General features: G+C 47.7%; 1 pseudogene; it reads right to left on the reverse strand.

Annotated features, from left to right (window-relative positions):
- Positions 1–241: 241 nt before the first annotated feature.
- Positions 242–17,747, reverse strand: part of LOC140724243 (beta-1,3-galactosyltransferase 5-like) — a 32,534-nt pseudogene continuing 15,028 nt past the window's right edge.

Below are 17,747 nucleotides of genomic sequence, written 5' to 3' on the forward strand. Positions count from 1 at the left end.
CTTTCCCCACATACACACCCACCTCCCCCCTCTCTCTCTCTCTCTCTCTCTCTTTCCCCCTGACTATCCTCCACCCCCCCCCCCCCCCCACCACCTCTCATGGATATCGTTGCAAAATCGTGTATGATGAATGTTGTAAATGTTACCGGATGGGGAAACGGCGGACTAAACTCGTGACTGCAAAGAAGAAAGAAATCGGAACACTATGCTGTGCAAAAGGAGGACAGACGAGGCAGAGAAGTAAGTTATTGTTAAGCGTTTATTTCGTTTCCCAGCCCTCTCCCTTCTCGATGATAATCATTAGCCCGCTCGTTCAGAAAATTAGTAAAACGCAAATTACTGTAAATCATACGTCAGATATCAGCCAATCGCACAGATGGTAGACAGCGCGGGATTGGGGTTTATGACGTCACCGGCAAGAGCAATGTCTCTACGGCCTATCACCGCATAAAATGTGGGATTGTGGACTGTTGTTAAAGACGTTTTCCATGTGAAGCCGTGCCCAGCCGACGCCACTGTAAGCTTGACAGAGGAAAAAGGTGAGGAAACAAATTTAAAATGTACTCTTTCTCCCATCTAGGTCTTCCAGATCCACGCACTCTCTCTCCAGCCCTTACCTCCTCTTTCGCTCTGCCCAATTCACGCGCTCTTTGTCTGTCCATTTTCTTACTCCTGTTCTAGTCACCACACCTCTACCTTTGTTGTTTCCTGTCTCTCCCCTAGCTTTGCCTCCCTCCTCTCTTAAATGATTTCTCTTTTAGTCCTTGATCCAACATTGCCTAATTTTCCAACACTGTTCCCAGTGTAACCATTCCTCAATTGTGTTTGCCTTCTCTCCTAATCTACTCAATACTTCTGCTTTCAGTCTCCAGGTAACTACCGTCTCGTCGCCAGTTCCGTCCGTTACGTCACAAGGCACTATGTCGACGTCACACTTTTGCGACTGTAGACCTCTGTTGTTAGTCTGAGCTGACCAAGAGCACCAACGGAGTACAGTGATTAAAACAATCAATACAGTAGCGGTACACGTTGGAAAACCTGCAGACCGAGATGACGAACCGGTCGCCGAGACAGACTCTATGCGCACAAAAAAAGAACACGCTATCTTATCCTCGCTCGGCTTCCACTCATCTCTCTCTCTCTCTCTCTCTCTCTCTCTCTCTCTCTCTCTCTCTCTCTCTCTCTCTCTCTCTCTCACTCACTCTCTCTCTCTCTCTCTCTCTCTCTCTCTCTCTCTCTCTCTCTCTCTCTTTCTCTCTCTTTCTCACACGCATACATACTCTCTGTCCCCCTCGCCGCTATCCACCTTCCTCTCCCTCTCAGTCACAGCATTCTCAGCGTCATCACACTCCGCAATGTCCATCACACAGCGGCATTCCATCGGCCCGCCGATCCACCCGCCCTCTCCCGTATCTGGCCTCCACCTTCTACTTAAAGTGCAACACCCACCCCCAAACCCCACCACCACCTCACCCTCTCACCGATACGCTTTCGTCACGTCTTTTCGGGGCAGTCCGCGCTGTCTGAGTCCATAACGCCTCGCCAGTAGAGCAGCTTATCCGAGTCGGCCACCTGATGCGAGGTGACTAGCCGCCGGTAGGTGCAGATGGAGAAAGGAACCCTGCCATTGAAGAACACGCGCTTGGAGTGGATGGGCACCGGCTTTATGTTCAGCTCCGCCAGGCGCAGCCCCACGTGAACGTCCTCCAATTTGAACAGCGGCGCGGTCCGGGAGATGTTCCACACAGCACACACGCCGTGTCGGTGGACAGGACGTAGCCGGTGCCGGAACAGAAAGGTGGGTAACTTTCCCCAGGGTACTCCTCCGTGCTGATGTACCACCGGCTCTCTTTCTGGCGGAACGGCTGCATGCCTCTGAAAATGACCCCGGTGGCTAAGTTGCTGCGGGGGGCGCGGGACAGGAGCTCCAGCAGGTAGTCGGTGTTGACGAACATGTCGGTGTCGGTCTTCATCACGAAGGCGGCGGAGGGGCAGTAGCTACAGAGCCACCCGAGGCCCGTCAGCACCTTCCGGGTCAGGTTGTAGTACGTGTCATGGAAGTCAGCCTGGATGATGTCCCGGTGCAAGGCGTTCTCCCTTTCGATCCAGGGCTGCCGCTCCCGCCCGTGTCCCAACACGAAGTAAGTGACCGCTGTGGCTCCTCCGACCCGCCGCCTGCTCCCCCAGGTTTGGCGGATAACGTTGCGAGTATGGAATTGACCGGGGGAACTCGTGACCAGTAGGACGAGGAAGATCGTGTTGCTGATACATTCACCGGACGGCAGCATCATGAAGGACCTCTTTAGCGTTAGGGAGCGACTGCTCCGGACGTCGCTGGAACTAATATTTCTGCTGCAGAGAACCATAAGGAAAGCCAGTAGGACGATGATACAACGCTTGAGGAGACGCCTGCCACGTAACGAGCCGCTGAGCATCCACAGCCATCGGCAGGAAACTGCAGGGAAATATAACGGAAGAAAATAAGCTTTCACATTCTCAACACTGAAAATATTTCAGCCAACAATACTGTAACAGTAAGGATTGGGAGGTACGAGATGTACAGTTAGCGAAGATTGATTCGTGGAGCGGAACCTCTAACAGCAGATCGCCGCCACAATGGGCCTCCTGCCAGCAGGCGGCGTTTCTTTCATACAGTCACTCCCATTCTAAGTTACTTTCGGCCCGTCCCGTCACGGTGCGTGCGTCTGTTCTCATTCACCCTCCCACTTGCTGAGCTGCCTGGATTCTACCCATCTCATCGGGTTACCCCTCTGCGCACAGCTGTATCGCACCTGTCACCTACCAACTCCCGATGGTGTCGTTGCTCGGCGCTGTACTTTGCACGACCTCTCCTTGAACTCGGCATCCTCAAAGAACTGAATCTGCCTCCATGGGGCTCCCTTGACGTCGCCAATCCAGAAGTAACCCACACTCTGTGGCCTCAGTCCGGCGTTGACGCTCCAGGGCGCGCCCTTCGCGAAAAACGGCTTTCCGGTGCTTCAGTCATGTATGTAGACACGAATGCCGATGGTCGGTTAATAGCTAACGAAAACAGAGGGGCACACCTCCGCTGCTCACAAACTCTCCGCTCCCCTAAGCCAACACCCCACCTACCCACCCCACCCCACACACCCTGGGACCACACGCTGTCCGATCTCGGCTGTTTGCTGTATGGAAACGTGGTAATCTCCTGACAGGCCGGATTCAGCAGTCAGACAGAAGGATTAACTATTTTCCCATCATTGTAAATTACGCGGGTTCCGGGAGGATAAACGTCATCAGAAGCTTCTGACGGCGCAAAGTAATTGACAAGGAGTTATTGATTGTCCCTCGCTCAGTGGTTTAATAGGAGTAATTAGGTGGCATCTTAACCTGCGAAAAGAGAACGTGTTTGTGGTGAGAATGATACCGAGTATACATCCGAATATACAAGATAAATTATAACCGGAGAATGCAATATTGTAAGTGGAGCATCATGGTCCGCCATATACTCTATCAATTTTCGACACCTGGTTACCTCCAACTTTTCTCTATTTGTAAGTTGAATTGAATTGAATTTTGGTTTATTGTCATTTAGAAAAGAGAACTGCAATGCAGTTAAAAAAATGAAACGATATCACAAAAGTACAAGACAAAAGATCCCCAATCCAGAGTCCGGAGAGGCTGCTGCGTATTAATATCGCGCTACCGTCTCAGCGCGTTCCCCGGAAAGGAGCTCCAAACCCACCAGACAAAACAAAGCTACCCAGACACAGCAAGTCAGGAGACCAGCTCTACCACCCAACAAACCAAATACTAAAGCAACAAGACCTACACAAAACCACATAGTTACATATAGTTATAGTTAACATATAGTTACAACAGTGCAAAAGTTGTGGCTTTTTATCCGTCGGTCCTTCGAGGTGGCGCTTATGTAGAACTCGTGTTCCTCCTGCTTGGAAGAGCGAAGGATAGAATGCAGACCATTCCGTTCGCCTCTGTGAATGCGGCTTACATACCACCAACAGCTGATCACAAGGAAGCGCTTGCGGCGCTGCGTGATGTCGCCTGTAAAGAAGAAACAGGCCACCGCGGCGCATTTGAAATTGTCGTCGGAGACTTCAAGCAGACCCGTTTGCAAGAAACTCCGTCCAGTGACCACCAGCAGGTACCCTGTCGGACCAGAGATCTTACCACACTGGATTAGGATAAGGAACACCTACTGTTCCTCGCCCAGACCGCGTTTTGGTACTTCTGCCTGCATACAGGCAGAGCACAAGAAAGCAAGGCTGCAGAGATTGGAGCAATTATCCGGCGTTCGTGGGGTGGGGTGGGAAGAGCAAGAAGAGAAGCTAAGAATGAACACACCATGGCTGTAACAGACGCCATCAAAAAGCCAGAAGATGAGAGTGTCCCCACTAAACCATAGAAACATAGAAATCCTACAGCACAATACAGGCCTTTCGTCCCGAAGAGTTGGGCCGAACATGTCCCTACCTCCAAAATTACTAGGTTTACCTATAGCCCTGTATTTTACTAAGCTCCATGTACCTATCTCAAAGCCTGTTAAAAGATCCTATCGTACCCGCCTCCACCACTGCTGCCGGCAGCGCATTCCAGTCAGAGGCTCCGGAAGAACCACGAGATCCAAGCTGTGCCGAGGGCCACGTCAGAGGCTTTCAAATCTGGAGCCCAAGAATGCTAGAGGCGGTGCAGGTATCACCCCCAGAAAGCCATCTCGTGGGCGGAACAGAGATTCGGGACAAAGCTGGAAATCAAGCAGGGATGTTTGACAACGGGAGCAGGGCTTGAATGCTATAACCGGCTACAAAGTTAAATCAAGCGACATGAGGAACAGCAGGGCGTTGCTCCCAGATAATCTCGATGCGTTCTGTGCTTTCTTTGACCGTCAGGATACTGAGAACCGATGATCCTTTGACCCTTTGATCTCAGTATCTGGCCGAGTCCGAACCAACTGGCTGGTGTGTGCTACACACCTGCTTCAAGCAGGCGTCAATTATCCCGGTGCTGAAGAAGACTCTGATAAACTGCCGACTGAAAATCAACTTGTTACACTTGCATTCACAGTGATGATCTGATTCGAGAGGCTCCACGGCTTTACTGGGGAGAGAATTCCACAGTTTCACCACTCTTCTGGAAGAGCCGTTCTGCCTCATCTCCGTCCGAAATTTACCCCTCAGAATCCTGAGTATGTGTTCCCTGGTTCTAGTCTGACCTAGCAGCGGAACCAGTTTTCCACCCTCTGTCCTATCTATCCCTTCCATAATTTTATATATTTCTATAAGATCTCATCCTTCTGAACTTCAGCGAGTACAGTCGCAGTCAGCTCAATCTTTCCTCAAAGTCTAACCCCATCATCTCTGAAATCAAACTGGTGAACCTCCTCTGCACCGGCTCCAAAGCCAGTCTATCCTTCCTCAGGTAAGGAGACCAGAACTGCACGCAGTACTCCGGGTGCGGCCTCACCAGCACCAGCACCACAGTTGCAGCCTGACCTCCCTGCCCTTAAATTCAATCTCTCTAACAATGAAGGCCAACACCCCATTTGCCTTCTTGACAGCCTGCTGCACATGCAAACTAGCATTTTGCGATTCATGCACGGGCACCGCCAAATCCTTCTGCACAGGAACATCCTGCAATATTGTAGCATTCAAATAATAATCTGTTCTTCCATTTTTCCTTCCGAAGTGAATGACCTCGTATTTACCAGTATTGTACTCTATCTGCCAGACCCTTGCCCTCTCACTTGACCTATCTACAGACTTTCCGTATCCTCTGCAGGATTTGTTTTTCCGCCCAATTTACTATCATCAGCAAACTTAGATACACTACATTCGGTCCGCCCTTCCAGATCATTAGTGTGTGTCATGAACAGTTGTAGGCCCAGCAATGACCCCCTGTGGGACACCGCTCATCACTTTTTGCCAACCAGAGAAAGACCCTATGCTTTCTATTGCTTAACCAATTCTCCATCCATGCTAATACATCAGCCCCAACTCTGTGTATCCGTATCTTATGGATAAGTCACTAATGTGGCACCTTATGGAACTCCTTCTAGAAATCCAAGTAAATAACGTCCACCTGCGCTCGTTATATCCTCAAAGAAATCCAGTAAGTTTATCAAACAGGACCTGCCTTTGCTGAAACCGTGCCGCGTGTGCATGATGAGTCAATTCATTTCCAGATGCCGCGCTGTTTTCACCTAAATGATAGTTTCACATATTTTCCCAAGTACAGACGTTAACCCAGCTTGCCGATAGTTCTATTGCCTTTTGCAACCATCCTTTTCTGAGCAGTGGCGTGACATTCGCCTTCTTCCAATCCTTCGGGACCTGCTCAGAGTCCAGAAGCCTCTACTACAACCCCTGGTATTAATTTCAGCACCCTCGGGTATATTCCACCAGAGTCAGGGGACTTGTCAATCTTTAGGCCCACAGGTTTGCTCAACACTACCTAGTGAGAGCTATTGTATGGAGGTCCACACCTTCTATTGCATCCATACCAACTGTCTTCGGCAAGTTAGACGTATCCTCCACTGTGAAACCCAACACAAAACCACCTCTGCCACTTCCTCAGTACCCAATACCAATTCCCCCTTCTCGTCCCCCCGGGGATCCTACGTTCTTTTTGCCAACCCTCATGAATTATGTAATTATAAAAACATTTACTATCAGTTTTCTATATTTTGTGCTGCTTTATTTTCACAATCTATCTTCCCTTTCTTTATTGCTCGCTAAGTGCTTTCGTTGCTTTTTAAAGTTCTCCCAGTTTTCCATTTTACCACTACTCTTGGTGACTTTGTACGAACGACTTTTGCATTTGACACTTTCCTTTATTTCCTCTGTTATCCATCTCTGGCTAGTATCTTTATGTCCTCGTTGTCCACGGGAATGGTACCGGAGGATTGGAGGGAGGCGAATGTTGTCCCTTTGTTCAAAAAAAGTTAGTAGGGATAGTCCGGGAAATTATAGACCAGTGAGGCTTACGTCTGTGGTGGGAAAGCTGTTGGAAAAGATTCTTAGAGATAGGATCTATGGGCATTTAGAGAATCATGGCCTGATCAGGGACAGTCAGCATGGCTTTGTGAAGGGCAGATCGTGTCTAACAAGCCTGATATAGTTTTGAGGATGTGACCAGGCATATAGATGAGGTTAGTGCAGTGCATGATCTACATGGATTTTAGTAAGGCATTTGATAAAGTTCGACATGGTAGGCTGATTCAGAAAGTCAGAAGGCCTGGGATCCAGGGACGTTTGGCCAGGTGGATTCAGAATTGGCTTGCCTGCAGAAGGCAGAGGGTCGTGGTGGAGGGAGTACACTCCGATTGGAGGGTTGTGACTCGTGATTGTCCCACAAGGATCAGTTCTGGGACCCCTACCTTTAGTAATTTTGATTAACGGCCTGAATGTGGGGGTAGATTGGTGGGTTGGCAAGGTCGCAGATGACACAAAGGTTGGTGGGGTGTTGGATAGTGTAGACCATATATGTCAAACTCAAGGCCCGCGGGCCAAATCCGGCCCGCGGTGGAATTATCTTTGGCCCGCGAGATAATATCTAATTACTATTAAAGCTGGCCCCAGTAATCGAAGCGCCTATGGCGTATGATATGGCTAATGCTGAATTTATTCAGGTACCAGCTTTTCAGGGTTTTTAGTGTTTATTCGGCAGTCTTCTTCATAAGAAACGGAATTTGTAAAGTGAAACACTTTGTAGTTATAGCAGAGACTGAGACACATGAGAGCAGACTGAAAAAACGGAGGCAACGAAAGCTGCGTTCGCACCCGTCCGACTGATCCGGCCCGCATGAAGCTGCATTTTGCTCAATCCGGCCCGTGACCTAAAATGAGTTTGACACCTCTGGTGTAGAGGATTGTCGAAGATTGGAGAGAGACATTGATAGGATGCAGAAGTGGGCTGAGAGGTGGCAGATGATGTCCAACGAGGAGAAGACTGAGGTGATACACTTTGGAAGGACAAACTCCAAGGCAGAGAACAAAGTAAATGGCAGGATACTTGTTAGTGTGGAGGAGCAGAGGGATCTGGGGGTACATGTCCACGGATCCCTGAAAGTTGCCTTACAGGTAGATAGGGTACTTAAGAAAGCTTATGGGGTGTTAGCTTTCATAAGTCGAGGGATAGAGTTTAAGAGACGCGATGTAATGATGCAGCTCTATAAAACTCTAGTTAGGCCACACTTGGAGTACTGTGTCAAGTTCTGGTCGCCACACTATAGGACGGATCTGGAAGCATTGGAAAGGGTACAGAGGAGATTTACCAGGATGCTGCCTGGTTTAGAGAGTATGCATTATGATCAGAGATTAAGGGAGCCAGGGCTTTACTCTTTGGAGAAAAGGAGGATGAGATGAGACATGATAAAGGTATACAAGTTATTAAGAGGAATAGATAGAGTGGACAGCCAGCGCCTCTTCCCCAGGGCACCACTGCTCAGTACAAAAGTACGTGGCTTTAAATTAAGGGGAGGGACGTTCAAGGGGGATATTAGAGGAAGGGTTTTCACTCAGAGAGTGGTTGGTGCGTGGAATGCACTGCCGGAGTCAGTGGTGGAGGCAGACACACTAGTGAAGTTTAAGAGATTACTAGACAAGTATATGCAGGAAATTAAGGTGGGGGGTTATATTTCCCCAATCCTCACAGCTATTTTGTTCAAAGCACTTAGGCCCTTTGTGTCTGCTCCGCCATTTCTTTATGGCTGATTTAATATCCTTCTCATTTACATGCCTACTTCCTGTAAACTTTGATATCCTTAATCATTACCAGCCTGTCACGGTCCGTTTTAAATATATTTGATGACGCGCCCGTCTGCGGCAACGAATTCCACAGATTCACAATCCCCTGGCGGAGGGCGGTGCTCTTCAGCATTACTCTGAAGATGCGTCCTTCTATTCTGAGGCTGTGCTCCCCGGTCCTACATTCCCCCACCACGGGCAATATCCTCTCCCCATCCAATCTATCTAGGGCTTTCAATAGTCGGTAAGTTTCAATTAGGTACGGCTGAGCTCCAAAGACTGCAGGCCCACAGCCATCAAACGCTCCTCGTGTGTTCACCGAGTATTGCCCGGAATCATTCACAGGTGCCGCACCCACTCTCTCAGAGAACGGGCCCAGACCTGATCCGAGGACTCGGAAGACATTTCACAAAGAGAAAACACAGCGTATTCCCGGGGAAATCGAAACCCATTACTATCACCCTCAGGGCACTCCCCAACTATTTCATCAGCACCGTTCTGGTCTGGGTGACCTCTGCCCTGTCCGCTCTTCGGCAAATCCCTGCAATATCTCGCTGTGGTGACGCGCAGCGCAACCCGCTGTAAGGAGAGTGAAGCAGGAAGTGGTTATACCCCTTTCCACATGTGACTGTGCTTCCCCAATAGATGTTAACTCTCTCTCGTCTCTCTTTTCCGTCCCTTCACAAATTATTTGCAATTTGCGGACACCAATTAAATCCAGACACACCACCGATTAGTATTTATAATTAAATTTTAAAAAACTGTAACATACCCGTGCCCCTTTCTGCTGTTGATGTATTTGAGAAGCCATTGCTGTCCACCACTTCAGCCATTTTGCGGACAGTGTTTCGCCGGGCGCCGGTTTTCTGTAACAAACGGAAAATTATTAGTGAGGTCAAAAAATTAAATAAGTTGACGTGGAAGCCTTTCTTTTTATGTTTGTTTTCAAACCAGCCACGTGCTTTAAAATAACTTGGGGCCCCTTCACAGGAGTGCTGACACTGGCGCCCAAACACACTAGGTCACATATTGCCCAATTGCGCACGAGTCACAGACTGCGCCCTGCGCCATCACTCTCCGTGGAGTCTGCACCCATTTTCTTCCCCCGTGTAATATTGTTTCATAGACGAATCATGCGGCACGGAGCGGATGTGTCGTGTCAATCGTGGGTCATTGGATCTGTAGGGAAGATTGGAGCGGCTGAACAAATATTCCAAGCAACCTCGTTCCTGTTGTCACTGGGGTTGGGTGGGAAAACAACTACAGATCATGGACTTAAGGGTGAAAGGTGAAAGGTTTAAGGGGACGGGGAGAGATTTATTTGCTCAGAGGAACGGGGAGGGTGTGGAACGAGCTGGAAGCGGCGGATACGCGTTCGCTTTCATCATTCTCGGGCCGGGACCTTCCTCGGGTCTAGGGAAGCGGATGGGTGCCAGAACATGGAAGGTCGGTGGGTTGGGGGTCGCGGAAAGAAGCCGACGAGCTGCGTATTGATAGGTAAAGCCCGGTGAAAGAACAGCCGAGGTAAACCTACCTGCAGCCAAAACCAAAGAAGGAGAGCGTTCACATAACGCAGATAAACGGCGACACGAAAGATTTAACCTCACGTGTCCTTGTATCCATTATCCCGACAACAATGTCTGAGGCTTGTTGAAGAAATCCCTGAAATGGTTAACTACCCGCAACTGACGCGAGCTGTATGAGAGGAGGTTATATTTTCTGTCCGTTCTGCCTTCTGTGGAGCCGCCGGGCTCTGATTCCGCCGAGTCCCGATACTGGTTCTGACCGTGAATAGTCACGCCCCCATTAAGTAATGTGTGTATTCGGTAAATCATAAAAATTTATCTGTTGATGCCGGCACACCCTATTTTGGATTTGTTCCAACAAACTCGCTGATCAGTGGTTTATTGCTCCGATTCTCCGTGTGTGGTGGCGTTCTAACTGGTAATCTATCTGTGTCCTCGCTTTGTCGGGTTACTGCCCTTGATGTCCTGATTTTAAGCTTCCAACCCGGCTCCTGCCCTGCTCGCTTCAAGACCGGATCTCTTCTCTCAGCGCTTCGCCCTTCTCTCGCGACAGACAATATGAGCTGTGGCCGCCTGTGATATCACGCCGCAGTTTGATTATATCACACAGCACGTTTATTACCCAGTCTTAAACTTCAGACAGCGAGGGGGACAATAACGATCACCAACAATGTCCGCTCTTTGAGACAAATTTCTCTGTGGCACGGTGTCACTTTCCCAAAGGGGTAAAGTACACGTTGAAGTTGCCAAACCCTTTAAATTTCAACCTTGAAACCAGTGTGCTGACTCCCTTATTGCCGGTAAGAGATACTGGGCAGCCGAATCACAAATGTAACCCTGTAGAAATAAGTATCTGTTTCATCATTACATATCCTGGATGAGAACATTTTGTCCAGAATTTAATGTTCAATCTTGAACTTTCTTATCCGCGTGAATGGAAAATTACAATCGGGTATCTCTTTTTTTTATTATTATTTTCTTTCTTTCACTCGTATTTCTGATTTTATATAAACGAATTTATTAGGGGACGGATGAGAAATGCACAGCCAGCGCCGAGTACGCCTGTGGCGTTTGCCCTCAATAATAGACAAATTGAGATACTGTTAATGGATGCGGCCAACCAGCGCGGAGCCACCGAAACCAGGTCTACGGAACTGCGTCACGGTGCAGAGACGTGCAGAGGACAGCAGTGCATCAGAAACATCGCAGACCCTGGCACCTGGGAGGCAAGCTAACATCTGAGTTTCTTTCCTGCGTCCACAGAATCGCCTGTCTGACCTCCTGACTATAGAGTCCCCTATCACTACCGCCTTCCTCTTCCTTCCTCTACATTTCAGAGCCAGAGGGCCGGACTCTCTGCCAGACGCACGTACACTGTTGCTTTCCCCAGTTAGGCCCTGTACTGTTAGGCCCCAACAGTACTCAAACAGGAGTACTTATTGTCAAGGGGTACAGCCGCAGGGCTACTCTCTAGTACCTGACTCTTTCCCTTCCCTCTCCCGACTGTTACCCACCTTACTGTCTCCCGTGGTCACGGAGCGACCACCTCCCTCTAACTCCTTTCTATCACCTCCTCGATCTCCCTGACCAGTAATGCCACGTCTCCGCTCCTCCCCCCCCCCCCTCTCTATCGGTGGTGAGGAGGTGAGCCAACCCGCGGCACGACGGCAACGGGCCATCCAAATCCACATTCACGTGGTCGAAACGCCGCTCATGGACCGCGAACGGAGATTTGGGAGCACATGTTCCGCTGGCAACCATAAGTGCAAGGAGGGAGATATGTGGAGAGGGACGAGTGGCCAAGGGAGTCACGTAGGGAGCGATCCCTGCTGAATGCAAAAAGCTGGGGGAGGGGCTAAAGCGAGTGTGCTACAACGCAACAGAAGCATCAGGAACAAAGGTGATGAACTGAGAGCTTGGGCACATACATGGAATTATGATGTAGAGGCCATTACAGAGACTTGGCTGGTACCAGGGCAGGAATGCATTCTCAATATTCCTGAATTTCAGTGCTTTAAAAGGGATAGAGGGGGGGGGGGGGGGAAGGAGAGGAGAGGTGGCATTACTGGTCAGGGATATTATTACAAATACAGAAAGGGTGGGTGATGCAGCAGGATCCTCTTTTGAGTCAGTATGGGTGGAAGTCAGGAACAGGAATGGAGTGGTTACTGGTTTGGGAGTATTCTATAGTATTTACAGATGCCTTGTGCAGGAAGGCACAGAGTCGACTGTACTTCCTTAGAAGGTTGGCGTCATTCAATGTCTGTAGTGAGATGCTGAAGATGTTTATAGGTCAGTTGTGGAGAGCGCCCTCTTCTTTGTGGTGACGTGTTGGGGAGGAAGCATTAAGAAGAGGGACGCCTCACGTCTTAATAAGCTGGTAAGGAAGGCGGGCTCTGTCGTGGGCAAAGTACTGGAGAGTTTAACATCGGTAGCTGAGCGAAGGGCGCTGAGTAGGCTACGGTCAATTAGGGAAAACTCTGAACATCCTCTACATAGCACCATCCAGAGACAGAGAAACAGTTTCAGCGACAGGTTACTATCGATGCAATGCTCCTCAGACAGGATGAAGAGGTCAATACTCCCCAATGCCATTAGGCTTTACAATTCAACCGCCAGGACTTAAGAACTTTTTAAAAGCTATTATTAATGCTTTTTGAGATAGTGATTTAGATGCATATCATATTTTTTACTGAGTTAAGTATTGTATGTAATTAGTTTTGCTACACCAAGTGTATGGGACATTGGAAAAAAAGTTGAATTTCCCCATGGGGATGAATAAAGTATCTATCTATCTATCTATCTATCTATCTATCTATCTATCTATCTATCTATCTATCTATCTATCTATCTATCTATCTATCTAGAAATAGACGAAGGGAAGTAGTTGGTAGGGAGAATGCTGATGTCGGTGATGAAATGACAAATGTTGGACTCAACAGCCTTGCACTTATCATGGGAATATCCAAATAATTTCGGAAGGTGTTGGAAGAAGAGGCAGGTATTGGAAGAATAGCGTTTAAACTGATTTGCAAGGGGGTTTGGACCCGGAGCGTTAGAGCAGTGAAAGAAGTGCATGGAGTAAAGCCAGATCTAACATATAGAGAGGCTTTGAGGAAAGAGAAGCAGAATAAAGGTTGTAAAGGTAGTAAGGTAGAAGGGCTGAAGTGTGTGTACTTCAATGCAAGAAGCATCAGGAACAAAGGTGATGAACTGAGAGCTTGGATAGATACATGGAATTATGATGTAGTGGCCATTACAGAGACTTGGCTGGCACCAGGGCAGGAATAGATTCTCAATATTACTGGATTTCAGTGTTTTAAAAGGCAGAGGGAGGGAGGGAAAGAGGGGGAGGGTGGCATTACTGGTCAGGGATACTATTACAGCTACAGAAAGGGTGGGTACTGTAGGAGGATCCTCTTTTTTCGTTAATATGTGTGGAAGTCAGGAACAGGAAGGGACGATTACTGTATTGGGAGTACTATCTAGCTGGTAGCAGCAGAGATGCCGAGGAACAGATTGGGAGGCAGATGTTGAAAAGGTGCAAAAATAACAGGGTTGTTATCATGAGTGACTTTAACTTCCCTGATATTGATTGGCACCTGATAAGTTTCAATGGTTTAGATGGGGCAGAGTTTGCTAAGTGTGTCCAGGACGGATTCCTGTCACAATATATTGACAGGCCGACTAGGGGGAATGTGATACTAGATCTAGTATTAGGTAAGGAACAGGGTCAGGTCACAGATCTCTCAGTGTGTGAGCATCTGGTGGACAGTGATCACCACTCTCTGACCTTTAGCATTATCATGGAAAAGGATAGAATCCGAGCGGACAGGATATTTTTTAATTGGAGAAAGGAAATAATGAGGCTGTAATTTGCGTGTGTGAATTTGGATGACATTTTTGCAGGGAAATGTACTATGGACATGTGATCGATGTTCAGAGATCTATTGCAGGATGTTAGGGATAAATTTGTCCTGGTGATGAAGATAAAGAATGGTAGGGTGAAGGAACCATGGGTGACAAGTGAGGTGGAAAATCTAGTCGATTTGTAGAAGGCAGCATACATGAAGTTTAGCAAGTAAGGATCAGATGAGTCTATTGAGGAATATAGGGTAGCAAGAAAGGAGATTAAGAAGAGGCTGAGGAGAGCAAGAAGGGGGCATGAGAAAGCCTTGGCAAGTAGGGTAAAGGAATATCCAGAGGCATACTTCAATTATGTGAGGAAAGAAAAGGATGACAGGAGTGAAAGTAGGACGAATTAGAGATAAAGATGGGAAGATGTTCCTGGAGGCTGTGGAGGTGAGCGAGGTCATCAATGAATACTGCTCTTCAGTATTCACCATTGAGAGGGAAAATGAGGACGGTGAGGACAATATGAGTGAGGTTGATCTTCTGAAGCATATTGATATTAAGGGAGAGGAGGTGTTAGAGTTGTTAAAATACATTAGGACGGACAAGACCCCGGAGCTTGAAGGAATATTCCCCAGCCTGCTCCACGAGGCGAGGGAAGGGATTGCTGAGCCTTTGGCTAGGATCTTTATGTCCTCGTTGTCCAGGGAAATGGCACCGGGGGATTGGAGGGAGGCGAATGTTGTCCCCTTGTTCAAAAAAGGTATCCCTGTCAGTCCTGTTCTCCTGCTATCTCCCCGTAACCCCGATGCCCTGATTAACTAAGAAGCTAACAACATCAATTTTAAATATAATCAAGGTCTTGGCCTCCACGTCTGTCCGTGGCAATGAGCTCCACAGATTCATCCCCTTCTGGCAGAAGAAATTCTTTCTCATCTCTGTTCTAAATTGAGGTTCCCCTATCCTGACGCTGTGCACTCTGGCCCTAGATACCCAGTAAAGGAAACATCCTCTCCATATCCACTCTGAAGAAGCCGCTAACATTCGATAGGTTTCAATGAGATCCTCCCCTCATCCTCCTAAATTCGATGGAGTGCAGACCCAGAGCCATCAAACCCTCCTCGTCCTTTAACCCTTGCACTACCGGAATCATTCTCGTGGACTTCATTTCGACACGCTCCAATGCTGGCAGATATTTTTCTCCAGTTCAGCGACCCAATACAGCTCACAACGCTCGCAGTGCGCACTGGGTAATGCTTTATAAAACCTCAACATCCAATCGATGCTCTTATAATCAGCGCAACTTGAAATGAATGCTGGCATTGCATTTGCCTTCCATATCAACAATTCAACCTGCTAGTTGATCATGGGGAAATTCTGCACAAGGGCCTTGAAGTCCCTTTATATCTCTGATATCTGAATTACCTTGCAGTTCAGAAAATAGGCCACGCCTTTATTCCATCTACCAAAGTGCATGACCATAGACCTCCCCCCGTCCTGTTACATCTGCGAATTCCTTGCCCATTGCCCCAATCCGCCCATGTCCTCCTGCAGAGAATTCTTTCTTCCTCAACTCTAATTGCCCCTCCGATGAAGGGAAAAGTAAGCTTAGGTAGAGGGATAGGTAAATGGGGGAATGGATTAAGGGGCATGATTAGCTTATTTAGCTTCTAGGTAGCTCATGTTGGTTGCTGCACAGCCAAAAAGTGAACCTTACCCAGCCACAAATGATGTACCAGACATTGTTCCTTAATAGCGTTAGACATAGGTCTAAATAAAGAATTATCTGGTTGCACAAAGCATCTTTGAGGTATACCATAACTAAATAGGGGAAGGACACCGTAGGAGTGGGGTGGTAGAACTTTGGAGAGTAGGAGCAGATGTCGACATAATGAACTGAGTTTGTATCCATGCTGGTCTTGGCAGAAATAATTATAACTAACCAATAATGGTTTTACACCAAATAGTACCTTACCATGTGATCGAAACTATTCTAAAACTGTATTAACTCAGGTAATGTTAATATTTCCTGTAATGATCAATGTTATAAATACTGTGGAGTTGTGTTCGGCGGTGGGCAGTGTCCGGACTGTCTCTTTGGGAGATCAGTCTGTAACTTCCCCCATGGCACGCTAGGAATAAAAAGTGAAGTTTGACGAAGTATCGCTTGTTCTATGGTTTTAATGAATTCGTGGTACCTCGCGTTATTGCATCGGGTCGATCAGCCTTTGGCACCTCCACCTGTCTTGGTATCGCTTGCAAACGTGGCCACAAGGCGGCCAACTCCGTCATCCACCTCGTTGAGCTGTAACGTGCAGAGACCCGGTCCCTAACTCCTTCCACCTCTTTGACTCCTGCCGGTCTGACAGTCTTCCGTATGCAGCTAGACTGGGAAGATCAGCTTGGTACAGGGTCCCAAGAGAAGCAATTTTACCGGTGGGTCTCTCGCCTTCCCTTCCCTCTGTATATATCTGAAAGAAATCAGAACATCTTTGATATTATTGCCCAGCTTAACTTCATATTTAATCCTTTCCCTCTTGCTTTTTCATAGTTGTCTTCTGTTGGTTTTTAATAAGTTTCCAATCCTCTGACTCCTCACTTACTTTTTCAATATTGTTTGCCTCAAAATTGTCTTTATGCTGACTTTGGATTGGCCCCAAAAATCCAGCCATCACTTTTCTACCGTCAAACCTGCTACAGCCCCCTTCCTATGAATGTTGGCGAGCTCTGCTCTCGTGGGTCTGTAATTGTCTTTACTGCTCTGTAATGCTGATACGCCTGACTTCTCCTTCTCTCAAACTGCAGGATAAACTTTATCATATGATGATCAAGACCTCCTGAGCATTTATTTTCCTCCTTCTTCGAATCTAGCTCAACATCACAACACACGGTCCAGAATTGCCTTTCCAATGGTAGGTTCTGCGAAATGCTGCTCAAAAATTTCTAACTGTAGGCATTCTACTAACTCCCTCTCTTGGGATCCATCACCAACCAGCTTTTCCCAATCCCAGTCAAATTCCCCCGACTATCGTGACATTCCTCTTGTAACATGCCTCTTCTATTTCTCATAACCCGCATGCGGGCTAGTGTTTGTGGGCCTGTATATAACACCCGCCATTGCCTTTTTTTAACCTTGCAGTGTCATAATTCTACCCACAATGAATCTACGTCCTCTGATTGTATGTAACTTCTAAGTACGGGTATGATTTTATCTTTACCAAAAGACACACCACACCACCTGCCAATCTGCTTGTCCTTAGATATTAAGCTCCCGCCAATGATCTTCTTTCAGCCTCGAATCACTAATGCACACAACGTCATACCTGCCGGTCTTTGACTGCACTAAAAGAATCACCTGCCTTTATTTTGCATAGTTTGTGAATTAAAATATAACTGTTTTCAACTGTTTTCAACACCTTCGATTTTGCCCCATGTTACACTTCACCTCATCCCGTTTTGCCCTACCCTCTGTCTGTCCACCGTCACAGTAACACTGGAGTTACTGTACCCTATTAGGTCATCAGTCACCCTGTGCTGACCACGGAAGTATTTAAAGTGCTGTTCGTTTTGCTGAGGGCAATGGCCACAGCAGAGCCCTGCACTGTATACGAACTGCAAATTT

Source organism: Hemitrygon akajei, unplaced genomic scaffold (assembly GCF_048418815.1).
Source record: "Hemitrygon akajei unplaced genomic scaffold, sHemAka1.3 Scf000177, whole genome shotgun sequence".
NCBI lineage: Eukaryota > Metazoa > Chordata > Chondrichthyes > Myliobatiformes > Dasyatidae > Hemitrygon > Hemitrygon akajei.